This window comes from Loxodonta africana, unplaced genomic scaffold (genome assembly GCF_030014295.1).
Source record: "Loxodonta africana isolate mLoxAfr1 unplaced genomic scaffold, mLoxAfr1.hap2 scaffold_483, whole genome shotgun sequence".
Classification (NCBI taxonomy): Eukaryota; Metazoa; Chordata; class Mammalia; order Proboscidea; family Elephantidae; genus Loxodonta; species Loxodonta africana.
In genome coordinates, this window is record NW_026975200.1 from 44,997 (window position 1) to 57,598 (window position 12,602).

Here is a 12,602-nt window from a genome sequence, read left to right on the forward strand (position 1 = left end):
TGTCAACAAACACTCCTTGACCCAACTTTATATTAAACTCCCCTTGACTCAGCACCTTCAGCACCCACTCCTCAGCACACCCCCATCCTGCTCACACAAGGCAGCCAGGTCTTGCAGCTCCTTCAGTGTACAGTCCCTCCCCCCTCAACCACAACAGCACTGCCCCCTGGTGGCTATGCTGGTATCTGACAACTAAGTATCTGGACAAATGCATGGGACACTATCTCAGGACTCTGCAAAGGAAAGTGTTGAAGGTGGATGGGGGCAGGGCGGAGCCAGAACATAGAGTATGAATATTCCAGAGGCTGAAATTAAGTGAGCCCAAATCTCACAGCTGCACACCCGTTGTGGACAGAAACAGCCCCGAGAGAAGCCCTCTCTCATATAAATGGGATAGAAGGTCCACAAAGGAGAGAGACAGGCAGCTGGGCAGGTGGGCAGACACCTGAAACTCTGGCAGAGGAGAATCCTTCTCTCTGACCAGAGTATGGAAGAACCAAATATTGTAGAGAAAGCTCCATTACATTTTCTCTCTCTCTGCTGTTAACTGACACCTAGTCAATTCTACCTCAAAGGGTGAGACTTTTCAAAAGCTGATCGCCAGGCTTGTCTTCTGAGGCGCTTCTTGACAGGTTCAAACTGCCAGCCTTTTGGCTGGTTGTCCAGTGCTTTGGCCCCATAGGCAGAACCAGTCACTGATGTGCACAACAGAATAAGGAGATTAAAGCTCCAGCATTCCCACCAGTGGGCCAGGAAAGCACTCCTTCTGAACTCAGAGAGCAGAAGAGAAAGAGGAGGCTGTGCAAGAAAGAGATTCTGCAGACTTGCTATGAACTCCTGGTTCACCCCTCAGGTGCGTATCCATTGCCCTGACCCACAGAAGCATTATCAAATCCTTTAAGACCCGCACTATGGGTTAGAATGCCATCGAGGTTCCATACTGAGTGGCGCTCACATAGATTAGACTTTAATACAGCTGCAAAGCCTTCAAAAATTGAACTCACATTTGAACCATAGAATACAGAAGATGGGACAGAACTTGGAGCCTGAACATAACTGGGTCAATCGACTGCTAAAAACAAAAAAATTCTCCATAAAATTTAAGCAGGACTTGTACTCTCAAAATCATAAGAAACAGATTTTAAAATGCTATTCTAATCCAAGAAATAACAGGGACACTTTTTAAATAAATGGAAAGATAATAGGTGCTATTTGCAAATGAAAATTTTACATGTTAAAAGTACAATCGTAGAAATCAAAAATTCAGTTGATATTTTCACAATAGCAGAATGGTGATGACAGAGAAAAAAACTAAATACTTGAAATAGATCAGTAGAAAATATCCATTCTGCAAACTGAGAGGAAAATATGGAAAAAAATGGACAGTGCCTCAAGAACTAGACAAAAAGCTTATTTATTGGAACTCCAGAAGAAGTGGACAAAATGTGTGGTGAAGAAAATAGTATTTGAAAAAATACTGGCTGAACACTTTCCAAATGTGGTGAAAGACGTAAACTTACAGATTCAAGAAGTTCAGCAAACCACAGCAAGTTAAAGAATTCCATGCCCCAAAACCGAATTTGCACAAAAATATTCTGCGAGTTATGGGTTTTTTGCCAAGCCAGTGGGCCTTATGCCACATCCCAAGTATATTTGTAAGTACATTACTAATATATATATATATATATATATTTTTAACAGCAGCATGTAAAAAGAAAAAAACAGTGTACTGAACTTACAGACATACCCGGGAGGGGAAAAACAGTTGACACACACATATATATATAAATCAACTGCAGAATAACAAAGGTCAAGAAAATACTCAGGAAGGAGGTAGAGAGAAAACAACACATTTCACCTGAGAAAAATAATTTGAATGACTCTGTATTCACTATCAGAAGCCATGGAAGCCAAAAAAAAAAAAGATTGTGAAACAACATTTTTTCAACCCTGAAAGATGGAAATATTAACCCAGAATTCTATGTATCATGTATCTATGTATCATTACCTTCAGGAGTAAAGCTCAAATAATGCCATTCTTAGGGGAAAGAAAACTGAGAGAATTCATCACCACCAGACTTCTAAGTGAAACACTGCGGGAAGTACTTCAGGTGGTAGACTTGGAATTTCAGTTGTTATTTAAGGAAAGCAGAAAACGTGGAAACTATGTGGTTAATATACTACATCAACACTGTAGTTACTGCACAACATGGCGCTGGACAAGCCTCTTTGGAAAGTTTTTCCAGTCTCTTGGAAATGCTTGGAAATACATCCTGGCAAATCATTACTAGAGAATGGAATTAATTTTGACAATACCTGAGAGATGTCTGTAGTCAAGTCTCGTCAATAAACTGGAAAATAAATTTACTAACTGAAACTAAGGTGTGGTAACAAAACATGAGTCTCAGTTCCCGTGTGGCCATGAGCTGGCTGTGAAGGCCAGCCTTCCCCAGAGAGGCACTTCAAGCACATTGGGGGCAACAGCTTCCTGTTGTTATTGCTAGGTGCCATCGAGTGGGTTTCTGAGTCATTGCGGCCCAGTGTAAAAGGATAACTGCCCCGATAGGGTTTCCTGGTTTGTAATCTTAATGGAAGCAGTTCGCCAGGTCTTTACTCCTTAGAGCCTTTCGGTGGGTTCAAAAAACTAACCTTCAGTTAACAGCCGAGTGCTCAAACTTGGCACCACCTGGGCTCCTTGGAGCAATGGCAGCACCACAGAATTTGGTAGAAACCTTCCCATAGGCCTTCTCTGAGAGGTAACCCCTTGCTTAAGGACCAAGTTTAGGTTTTATATATACTCATTCTACATAAATTCTAGATAAGAATTACAGTGCTTCCTTGAGCGGACAATATTGTATATGCCCTCCATAAAAAAAATGTGTCAAGGGCAAAGTTTAATATTAAACCAAGGCATTTCCCGTCAGTCCTTACCTGAGAGGGTCTTCGTGAGAATTTCCTGAGACTCTTGGAAAAGGACTTAGTAGACACTGCTTTCTTTTTACCTCTTCACTCCTGAACAGAAACCGCTGCTAAGAGGTCATGCGTAAAGCTCCAAACGCCTCTTCTTATCCTGAATGTAAGCCGTGTAATAAGACCAGGAACTAGGCATTCAGCTGGGTGAAGAAACCCAGGAGTACTTCCTGTCTTCAACACCTTCCAGTTCCAGTGAAATCCTGTTATGAGTCACTAGATCAGCCCAGGAGTTGGAAGACTGAAATTCCTGGTCCTCTGACAAGTGGGAAGAGCAGGGTGGGGTTAGGCAGAGCCTCCTTGACCATCACTTGCCCCAAGAGGCTCTGGAGGCTGCTTCATGTTCTAAGTCAAAGGCCCTTCCAGCCCAGGCACATAAGAGCAGGGAAAGACTTTGTCCATTGAAAGAAAAGATGGGCACAGGAGTGGCAGCTTTTAGGGCACTCAGCATTGGTCAGCTTTGCGACTTCAGGACATCCTGGCCCATGGTCGCCTTCACACCTGGGCCTTTATAGCCTCTTCACCTCTCCGTCCTTCCCAGTTTTCTCCCAGCACCATGGGCTGTGGCTTCTGCTAGTTTTAATGATTTCAATGTTTCAGTATTCCAGTAGCTCCTCACCCCACTCAGGGGAGGCAGTTTTGCAGACTGCAGGACACAAACCCACAGTGCTGTTTACGTGTCCTTCAGCAGAAACACTTCCGAGGGTACAAGTTGGCCTCAGAGATTCTGAGACCCAGGCAGAGAGAAGCCCAGGGGGAGGGTCACTGGCTTCAGGAAGTGTCAGCACTCTCAGGGTCATGTCCCTGGGGTCATGCCCAACTGCAGGAAAAATGAAGTGGGCTCTGAGGCTCTGTGTGTTGACCATCCAGTACACAGACCCCGGAAGCCTCTGGAGGATTCTGTCTTAGTCTAACCCAGCACTGGGGAAATCCTCACAGGGTAACAGCAGTGATATGCCTGGGGATCTTTATTCTAAAAGTCTCAAAGCAGTTGATACAGTCTTGTGAGGTGGGAGATGAGAAAGCTTGGGACCACCGAGAGAGGATGGCAAAAGAAGGAAGCCTTTATCACTCCCTCTGTTCAAGTTTTTTTTTTTTTAATTCCAACTGGGGCTCCAAACAGGTCTTTGTTGTTAAAGTTGTATTTCTCTGTGTTAATTTATGATCCTTAACTCAAATCTAGAGTTTCGAGCTCATTTTGATAATTCCTCTTTAGTCTGTGGAGACAGGAGTCTGCCTTCAGCCAGTGGTGAGAGTGGAAGAAATAAAGTCCCTAGTCCAGACTGGGGCAGGCTCTGCTGCTCCGCAAACTAGGGGTGTGGTCCCTGAAGAGCCCTTCTGAGGACAGCACAGGAGGGGCGTCCCGCCTGGAGAAAGGGCAGAGGGGGGTGGGGGATTGTTTGTGTGAGCAGTGTGGGCTCTGTGGCTTTGCCTTCTCCTCCTGGAAGTGCAACCTGGGGCCCTTCACGTGCAGAGCCAGAGTCCTAGGGTGACCACAACTCTCCCACCCTTTCTGGGTCACCCTCTGGACCCAAGTCCCCATACGCCTCCTCTGCCCTACTATCCCAGCATAAGCACTGTGACCGGGCTCAGGGGTATACCCTGGGACTTGACCTCGGTAGACTCAGGCTTCCCCTAGTTCTGGTGGGACCTGTGAGCCTAGCGGGTCTGAGTTCAGGGAAAGCCTGGCGAAAGGCTCCTGCAGCCAGCTCCTTCCTGATGCACGTGAGATTGTGGTGGGGCAGCCTCCGACCTGGCACCTCCCCTGGGCGCCCCTCTCCACACAGCCCTGCCCAGTTCCCTCCCCCTCCCCCGCCCCCGCAACCGCCCAACCACCTCCTCCTGCCTCCTAGTTCTAGAGGAGTGCTCTTTGGATGCCCATTTGCAACTGGCACCCCATGGCCCTGCACGGAGTCAATCCAGCTAATGACCTCAACCTGAAGTGCACAACTTTGAAACTGCTAGATACGTGGGAAATGAACAAAAAAAAAAAAAAAAAAAGAGGAGAAACACTTAACAAGAAAAACAGTTACAAAAAAAGTTATATGGGACTGTATTCTCACATCATGGACTCAAAGATGCTGGGTTGTATTTTTGTTTGCAAACAAGTCTTAGATAAGGGAATTGGTACCAGGAACAGATGTAGAGTTTGACTTTGGAAAAATGAGGGAAAATCTGGGATTGATTAATTGACGTGGATGAGACTGAAAATAGTGATAACAACATAACATTCAAAGATGAAATCCTAGCAGCCTAGAACATGCAGTGGAAATTTTTCTAAGTAGCACCAGAAAAGACCTTTAATCACTACACAAAATGGGTCAGTAGTTCAAGATCTCCCTAAGAAAATAGGAGGCCGAGACCACTTTCATTCAGGTTGCAGCAAACAGGCAAGAAACAGAGCATTTTAATCTTGTGCAAAGTCAGAAAAGAAGAGAAAAAGATGAGATGCTCCTCTACTTCATCCCTAAGGCTAGTTTAATATTGACACCAAATTAGACAAGGATCGTAGAAGAAGAGTTACAGGGCAAGCACACTAAGTAACTGAGATGCAAAAACCTACATAAAATACTGGCAAAGGAAATCCAGCAAAGTATAAACCAGGTAATACGCCATCATCAAGGGGGTTTATCGTCAGCATGCAAGCTTGAGTGAACATTAAAGATTTAATAATTTAATTCACCATAAGCATAGATGGAAGAAGAAAAGACATGCTCACCTCAAGAGATGGGGACAAAGCAGTTGATAAAATTCAATCACACTGAGAGATAAGGACTCTGAGCAATCATGGACCAGAAAAGGAGTTCCTTAAGTTGGAAAAATACAACTGGCATGATAGTTCATAGTGAAATGTGGGACATTCTCTTTAAAATTAATTAGCATTAAAATAAGGATGCTTTCCCAATTTGAAGACTGGCGTCTGGCGTCTTAAACATTAGAAAGCAGCCATCTGAGGTTCATCCATTGGTCTCAACCCACCTGGATCAAAGGAGAATGAAGAACACCAAGGACACGAGGTGATTACAAGCCCAAGAGACAGAAAGGGCCACGTGAATCAGTTACTACATCATCCTGAGACCAGAAGAACTAGATGGTGCCCGGCTACAACCAATGACTGCCCTGACAGGGAACACAACAGAGAAACCCTGAGGGAGCAGGAGAACAGTGGGATGCAGACCCCAAATTCTCATAAGATCATACTTAATGGTCTTACTGAGACTGGAAGGATCCCAGTGGTCATGACCCCCAGACCTTCCGTTGCCCCAGGACAGGAACCATTCCCGAAGCCAACTCTTCAGACATGGATTGGACTGGACAATGGGTTGGAGAGGGATGCTGGTGAGGAGTGAGCTTCTTGAATCAGGTGGACACTTGAGACTATGTTGGCATCTCCTGCCTGGAAGGGATATGAGAGGGTGGAGGGGGTTTAGAAGCTGGCGAAAAGGACACGAAAAGAGAGAGTGGAGGGAGAGAGCAGGCTGTCTCATTAGGGAGAGAGTAATTGGGAGTGTGTAGCAAGGTGCATACGCGTTTTTGTGTGAGAGACTGACTTGATTTGAAAACTTTCACTTAAAGCACACAAAAAAATTCTTTAAAAAAATAAGGATGCTTTCTATCATTATTTATATTAAATATTTAACACTGGAGGCCCAAGCTAGAACAAAGCGACAACAAAAAGAAGGAAAAGCTGCAACTGCTATTACTCATAGATTACAGAAATGCCTCCACAGAAAAATTAACAAACCATTGAAATTAATGCTAGTCAATCATAAATATAAACTAAAAAATAAACTGCATTTCTATGCATCAGCATCAAGCCGACTCTGTTGTAGCTCTTAGTGAAGGCAGAGGACACTGATAAGGAAATAGCAGGATTCGGGTGGGCTAGACAAGGAGGGGAGAACACTATTTTACACCAGGCTTCATGTATAACCATGGGTATGTGTTAGTCATCTAGGGCTGCCATAAGAAAAAAATAACACAATTGGGTGGCTTTAAAGAACAGATATTTATTTTCTCACAGTTCGGGAGGCTAGAAGTAGGAATTCAGGGCATGGCTCATGTCTACTTCAGCTTCTAGCAGCTTCCAGCCACCCTTTGCGTTCCTGGCCTTGTAGATTATCTTCCCCTTTGTCTGTGTCCCTCTTCCCCTGTTTGTGTCTGTGTCTATTCTGTTCTTTTTGTAACTCAGAAGGGATTAGGTTTAGGACCCACCCTACACTGGTATGGTCTCATTAAAATAATTTTAAAAATCCCCTATATCCAAATCAGGTCACATTTATAGGTACAGTAGTTAGGATTTCAACGTAGCTTTGGGGTTACACAATTCAGTCCATATAGTACCCTCACCACATATTCTAGGCTGAGAGTACAAATATGAGCAGCTGAGAGTTCTATTTTTTGTCTATATTAGTTGGCTATCACTTGTCTGAGTCCACCCATATAAACTTTGGAGCAACTTATTATGAAGGACCAGGCCAACCTTTATTAGCCATGTCCATTATGTGGGAAAACGCACACATTCCCATCACTGAAGCCCTGAGAAATTCATCGATAAGGGTGGAATGGGGTTGGGACCAAGAATTGTTTCATGGCATTGATAACATGGCATAGCTGTTAGACATCTACGTGGAGATGTCAGGTAATAATACTGACAGCTAACACTTACTGGTGCCAGGACTCTTGTGAGGGTTTCTCCTTTCTTAAGATACTTGCTCTGCATGATACCCATGTGAGGAATGTATCATTATAAGGCACATTTTACAGATGAAGAACTCGGTACAGAGAGTTACGCTGACATTTGAATAGAAGTCATGAACCAGGAGGAGTTGAAATGGATGGAGGTGTAAACATCACATCCTCAGCTACAGACAGCCACCGACTCACTGAGACATCCTAGAGAGAGGGTGTCTATATAGAGAGAGAGGACTAAGCACTGAGCCTGAGGGCACTCTGACATCTAGAAGCCGGACAGATGAACGGCAGCCAACAAAGCTCTCTGAAGTCCAGTGTGGTTCCTGGAGCATGGTCTGTCCTTTCTCTGGACTGCATTTTACCAGTCCCCCTCCCACCCGCACTGGGTGTCCCCTTCACAATGGCAGGGACAATGTGTACCTTTCACCACTGCGTCCACATGATGTAGACTATTCCTGGCACATGGAATCTTTCTAGATATTGATTGAATGAAAAAATGAAAATGATGAATGAAATCATAGTTTGCTACCCCCACGTGTCTGACAGTTTGTCATATTGTGGGGGCTTGTGGGTTGCTGTGATGCTGGAAGCTATGCCACCGGTATTCAGATACCAGCAGGGTAACCCATGGAGGACAGGTTTTAGCTGAGCTTCCAGACAAGAGAGCCTAGGAAGAAGGACCCGGAAATCTACTTCTGGAAAGCATTAGCCAGTGAAAACCTTACGAACAGCAACGGAACACTGTCTGATATATGGCCGGAAGATGACCCCCCCAGGTTGGAAGGCACTCAAAACATGACTGGGGAAGAGCTGCCTCTTCAAAGTAGAGTCAACCTTAATGACATGGATGGAGTAAAGCTTTCAGGACCTTCATCTGCTGATATGGCACTTCTCAAAATGAGAAGAAACAGCTGCAAACATCCATTAATAATTGGAACCTGGAATGTACGAATTATGAATCTTGGAAAATTAGAAATCATCAAAAATGAAATGGAATGCACAAACATCAATATCCTAGGCATTCGTGAGCTGAAATGGGCTGGTACTGGCCATTTTGAATCAGACAATCATATAGTCTTCTACGCTGGGAATGACAACTCGAGGAGGAATGATGTTGCATTCATCGTCAAAAAGAACATTTCAAGATCTATCGTGAAATACAACGCTGTCAATGATAGGATAATATCCACACTCCTACAAGAAAGACCAGTTAATACAACTATTATTCAAATTTACACACCAACCACCAGGGCCAAAGATGAAGAAATAGGAGATTTTTTTCAGCTGCTGCAGTCCGAAATTGATCGAACATGCTATCAAGATGCATTGATAATTACTGGCTATTGGAATGCAAAAGCTGGAAATAAAGAAGGATCAGTAGTTGGAAAATACGGCCTTGGTGATAGAAACAATGCCAGAGATCAAATGATAGAATTTTGCAAGACCAACGACTTCTTCATTGCAAATACCTTCTTTCACCAGCATAAACGGTGACTATACACATGGACCTCACCAGATGGAACACACAGAAATCAAATTGACTACATCTGTGGAAAGAGACGATGGAAAAGCTCAATATCATCAGTCACAAAACGGCCAGGGGCTGACTGTGGAACAGACCATCAATTGCTCATATTCAAGTTCAAGCTGAAATTGAGGAAAATCAGAGCAAGTCCATGAGAGCAAAAATATCCCACCTGAATTTAAAGACCATCTCAAGAATAAATTTGACACATTGAACACTAGTGACCGAAGACAAGACAAGTTTTTGAATGACATCAAGGACATCATCCATGAAGAAAGCAAGAGGTCACTGAAAAGATAGGAAAGAAAGAAAAGACCAAGATGGGTGTCAGAGGAGACTCTGAAACTTGCTCTCGAACCTCGAGCAGCTAAAGCAAAAGGAAGAATTGATGAAATAAAAGAACTGAAGATTTCAAAGGGCCTCTCAAGAAGACAAAGTAAAGTATTATAATGACATGTGCAAAGAGCTGGAGATGGAAAACCAAAAGGGAAGAACATGCTCGGTGTTTCTCAAGCTAAAAGAACTGAAGAAAAAATTCAAGCCTCGAGTTGCGAAAGTGAAGGATTCCATGGGGAAAATATTAAACGACGCAGGAAGCATCAAAAGAAGATGGAAGGAATACACAGAATTATTATACCAAAAAGAATTGGTCACTATTCAACCATTTCAAGAGGTGGCCTATGATCAGGAACCAATGGTACTGAAGGAAGAAAAGTCAAAGCTGTTCTGAAGGCACTGGCGAAAAACAAGGCTCCAGGAATTGATGGAATATCAATAGAGATGTTTCAGCAAACAGATGTAGCACTGGAGATGCTCACTCGTCTATGCCAGGAAATATGGAAGACAGCGTCCTGGCCAACTGACCGGAAAAAAAAAAAAAAAAGAAATATATATATATATATATTTTTTGGAAGAGATCCATATTTATGCCTATTCCCAAGAAAGGTGACCCAAACGAATGTGGAAATTATAGAACCATATGATTAATATCACACACAAGCAAAATTTTGCTGTAGATCTTTCAAAAACGGCTGCAGCAGTATATCAACAGGGTACTGCCAGAAATTCAGGCCAGTTTCAGAAGAGGACGTGGAACCAGGGATATCCTTGCTGATGTTGGATGGATCCTGGTTGAAAGCAGAGACTACCAGAAGGATGTTTACCTGTGTTTTATTGACTATGCAAAGGCATTCAACTGTGTGGATCATAACAAACTATGGATAACACTGGGAAGAATGGCAATTCCAGAATACTTAATTGTGCTCATGAGGAACCTTTACATAGATTAAGAGGCAGTTGTTCATACAGAACAAGGGGATACTGATTGGTTTAAAGTCAGGAAAGGTGTGCGTCAGGGTTGTATTCTTTTACCATACCTATTTAATCTGTATGCTGAACAAATAATACGAGAATCTGGACTATATGAAGAAGAACGGGGCATCAGGATTGGAGGAAGACTCATTAACAACCTTCATTATGCAGATGACACAACCCTGCTTGCTGAAAGTGAAGAGGACTTGAAGCACTTACTAATGAAGATCAAAGACCACAGCCTCCAGTATGGATTACACTGCAACATAAAGAAAACAAAAATCCTCACAACTGGACCAATGTGCAACAAAAGGAGAAATGGAGAAAAGATTGAAGTTGTCAAGGATTTCATTTTACTTGGATCCACAATCAACAGCCATGGAAGCAGCAGTCAAGAAATCAAAAGACACATTGCATTGGGCAAATCTGCTGCAAAGGACCTCTTCAAAGTGTTGAAGAGCAAAGGTGTCACCCTGAAGACTAAGGTGCGCCTGACGCAAGCCATGCTATTTTCAATCACATCATATACATGTGAAAGCTGGAAAATGAATAAGGAAGACCGAAGAAGAGTTGACGCCTTTGAATTGTGGTGTTGGTGAAGAATATTGAATATACCATGGACTGCCAAAAGAATGAACAAATCTGTTTGGGAAAAAGTGCGGCCAGAATGCTTCTTAGAGGCAAGGATGGCGAGACTCCGTCTTATATACTTTGGATATGTTGTCAGGAGGGATCAGTCCCTGGAGAAGGACATCATGCTTGGCAGAGTACAGGGTCAGCGGAAAAGAGGGTGACCCTCAATGAGGGGGATTGACACAGTGGCTGCAACAATGAGCTCAAGCATAACAATGATTGTAAGGATGGCCCAGGACCAGGCAGTGTTCCGTTCTGTTGGGCATAGGGTCCCTATGAGTCAGAACCGACCCGACGGCACCTAACAACAACAACGACAATCTTTGAATACTTTAAGGGCCTTCGTGTGTAAGAGGGAGAAAATATGATCTGAGTTGATCCTGAGACTATCTCCTAGTGTTAAAGAATGCTGAATAACAAATAAAAAAAAAGGTTCAATAGCAAAGATTTTTGTTAAAAGATTTAAGTATAGGTTGAAGATTACTAGAAACATGCACATTTAATATTTCAACTATACTCAAATTGCTAAAATTATATACTCCTTGCACACAGCAGAATATAATAAAACAATTTGATGTCTGTAAAATAAACAAAACTTTATCATGGAAATATAATATTGAGTGAAAGGAGCAGGATATAATATTTAAGTGAATATACATAAATGTGTGCGACACACATATAAAACCCATTGCCGTGGAGTCTATTCTTACTCATGGTGTTCCCATGTGTGTTGGGGTAGTCTCCAAATTTTCAATGACTAGAATATACTTCTACAAGCAGGACAAAATTAAACGAATATATTTAAACAATAAATGAACAGAAGTGAAAGAATTAAACCTGTGGAGAGGCTGCCCAGGAACCCAAGACTACAATAACATTGGTATGGAAAGCAGAATGATGGTGTCGGGAAGCCTCTGGTCACATGCTTCCAGCTCGAAAGAGAAGAGCAAATAAACCAGGGGAGAAGACAGTGAGCCAGAAGAGTGGGAGAAATCAAGTATTTATCGAGTGCCAACCAAGGCTGAGCCTCTGCTGATGGCATGTAGTCCCTCATTTAAACCTTAGAAGGATGTAATGGGTGGGATAGACCTTGTTATCCACTTTCATCATGCAAACATTTTATAAATTTGAACAGTAGCATGTTATAAAAACAAATTAGAAAATAGAGAAAAGTATAATAAAAGAATACGCCTCATCCGTTGAGTACTATTATGTTGCCCCAGCAGCTGCTCATCGTTGTTGTTGTAAACATACCACACAACCTTTGGTGACTGAACAACTGACAGTAATTACCATTAATTGGCTGTGCAACCCTGCCCTTAATCAATGTGACTTTCCTACCACTGTTAACCAGAACTCAGTCTCCATATGCAGGAACACCACTTTATTTCCTCCCTCCTGCCCCTGGTAACCCCTAATAAACTTTTATGTCTACACATTTGCTTGTTTTTGTAAAAGACGGGTGTTT

At 42.9% G+C, this 12,602-nt stretch overlaps 1 long non-coding RNA gene across 9 annotated transcripts in view; it reads right to left on the reverse strand.

The window, feature by feature from the left end:
- LOC135229728 (uncharacterized) overlaps window positions 1-12,602 on the reverse strand; it is a 102,536-nt gene that overhangs the window by 26,702 nt on the left and 63,232 nt on the right. For 6 of the 9 annotated variants that reach the window (XR_010320401.1, XR_010320406.1, XR_010320402.1 and 3 more), the window contains one exon: window positions 2,932-4,337. The exons of the other annotated variants lie outside the window; for them this stretch is intronic. This is a non-coding gene — a long non-coding RNA (uncharacterized LOC135229728). The remainder of the gene's footprint in view (window positions 1-2,931; window positions 4,338-12,602) is intronic. 9 annotated transcript variants of the gene reach the window in all.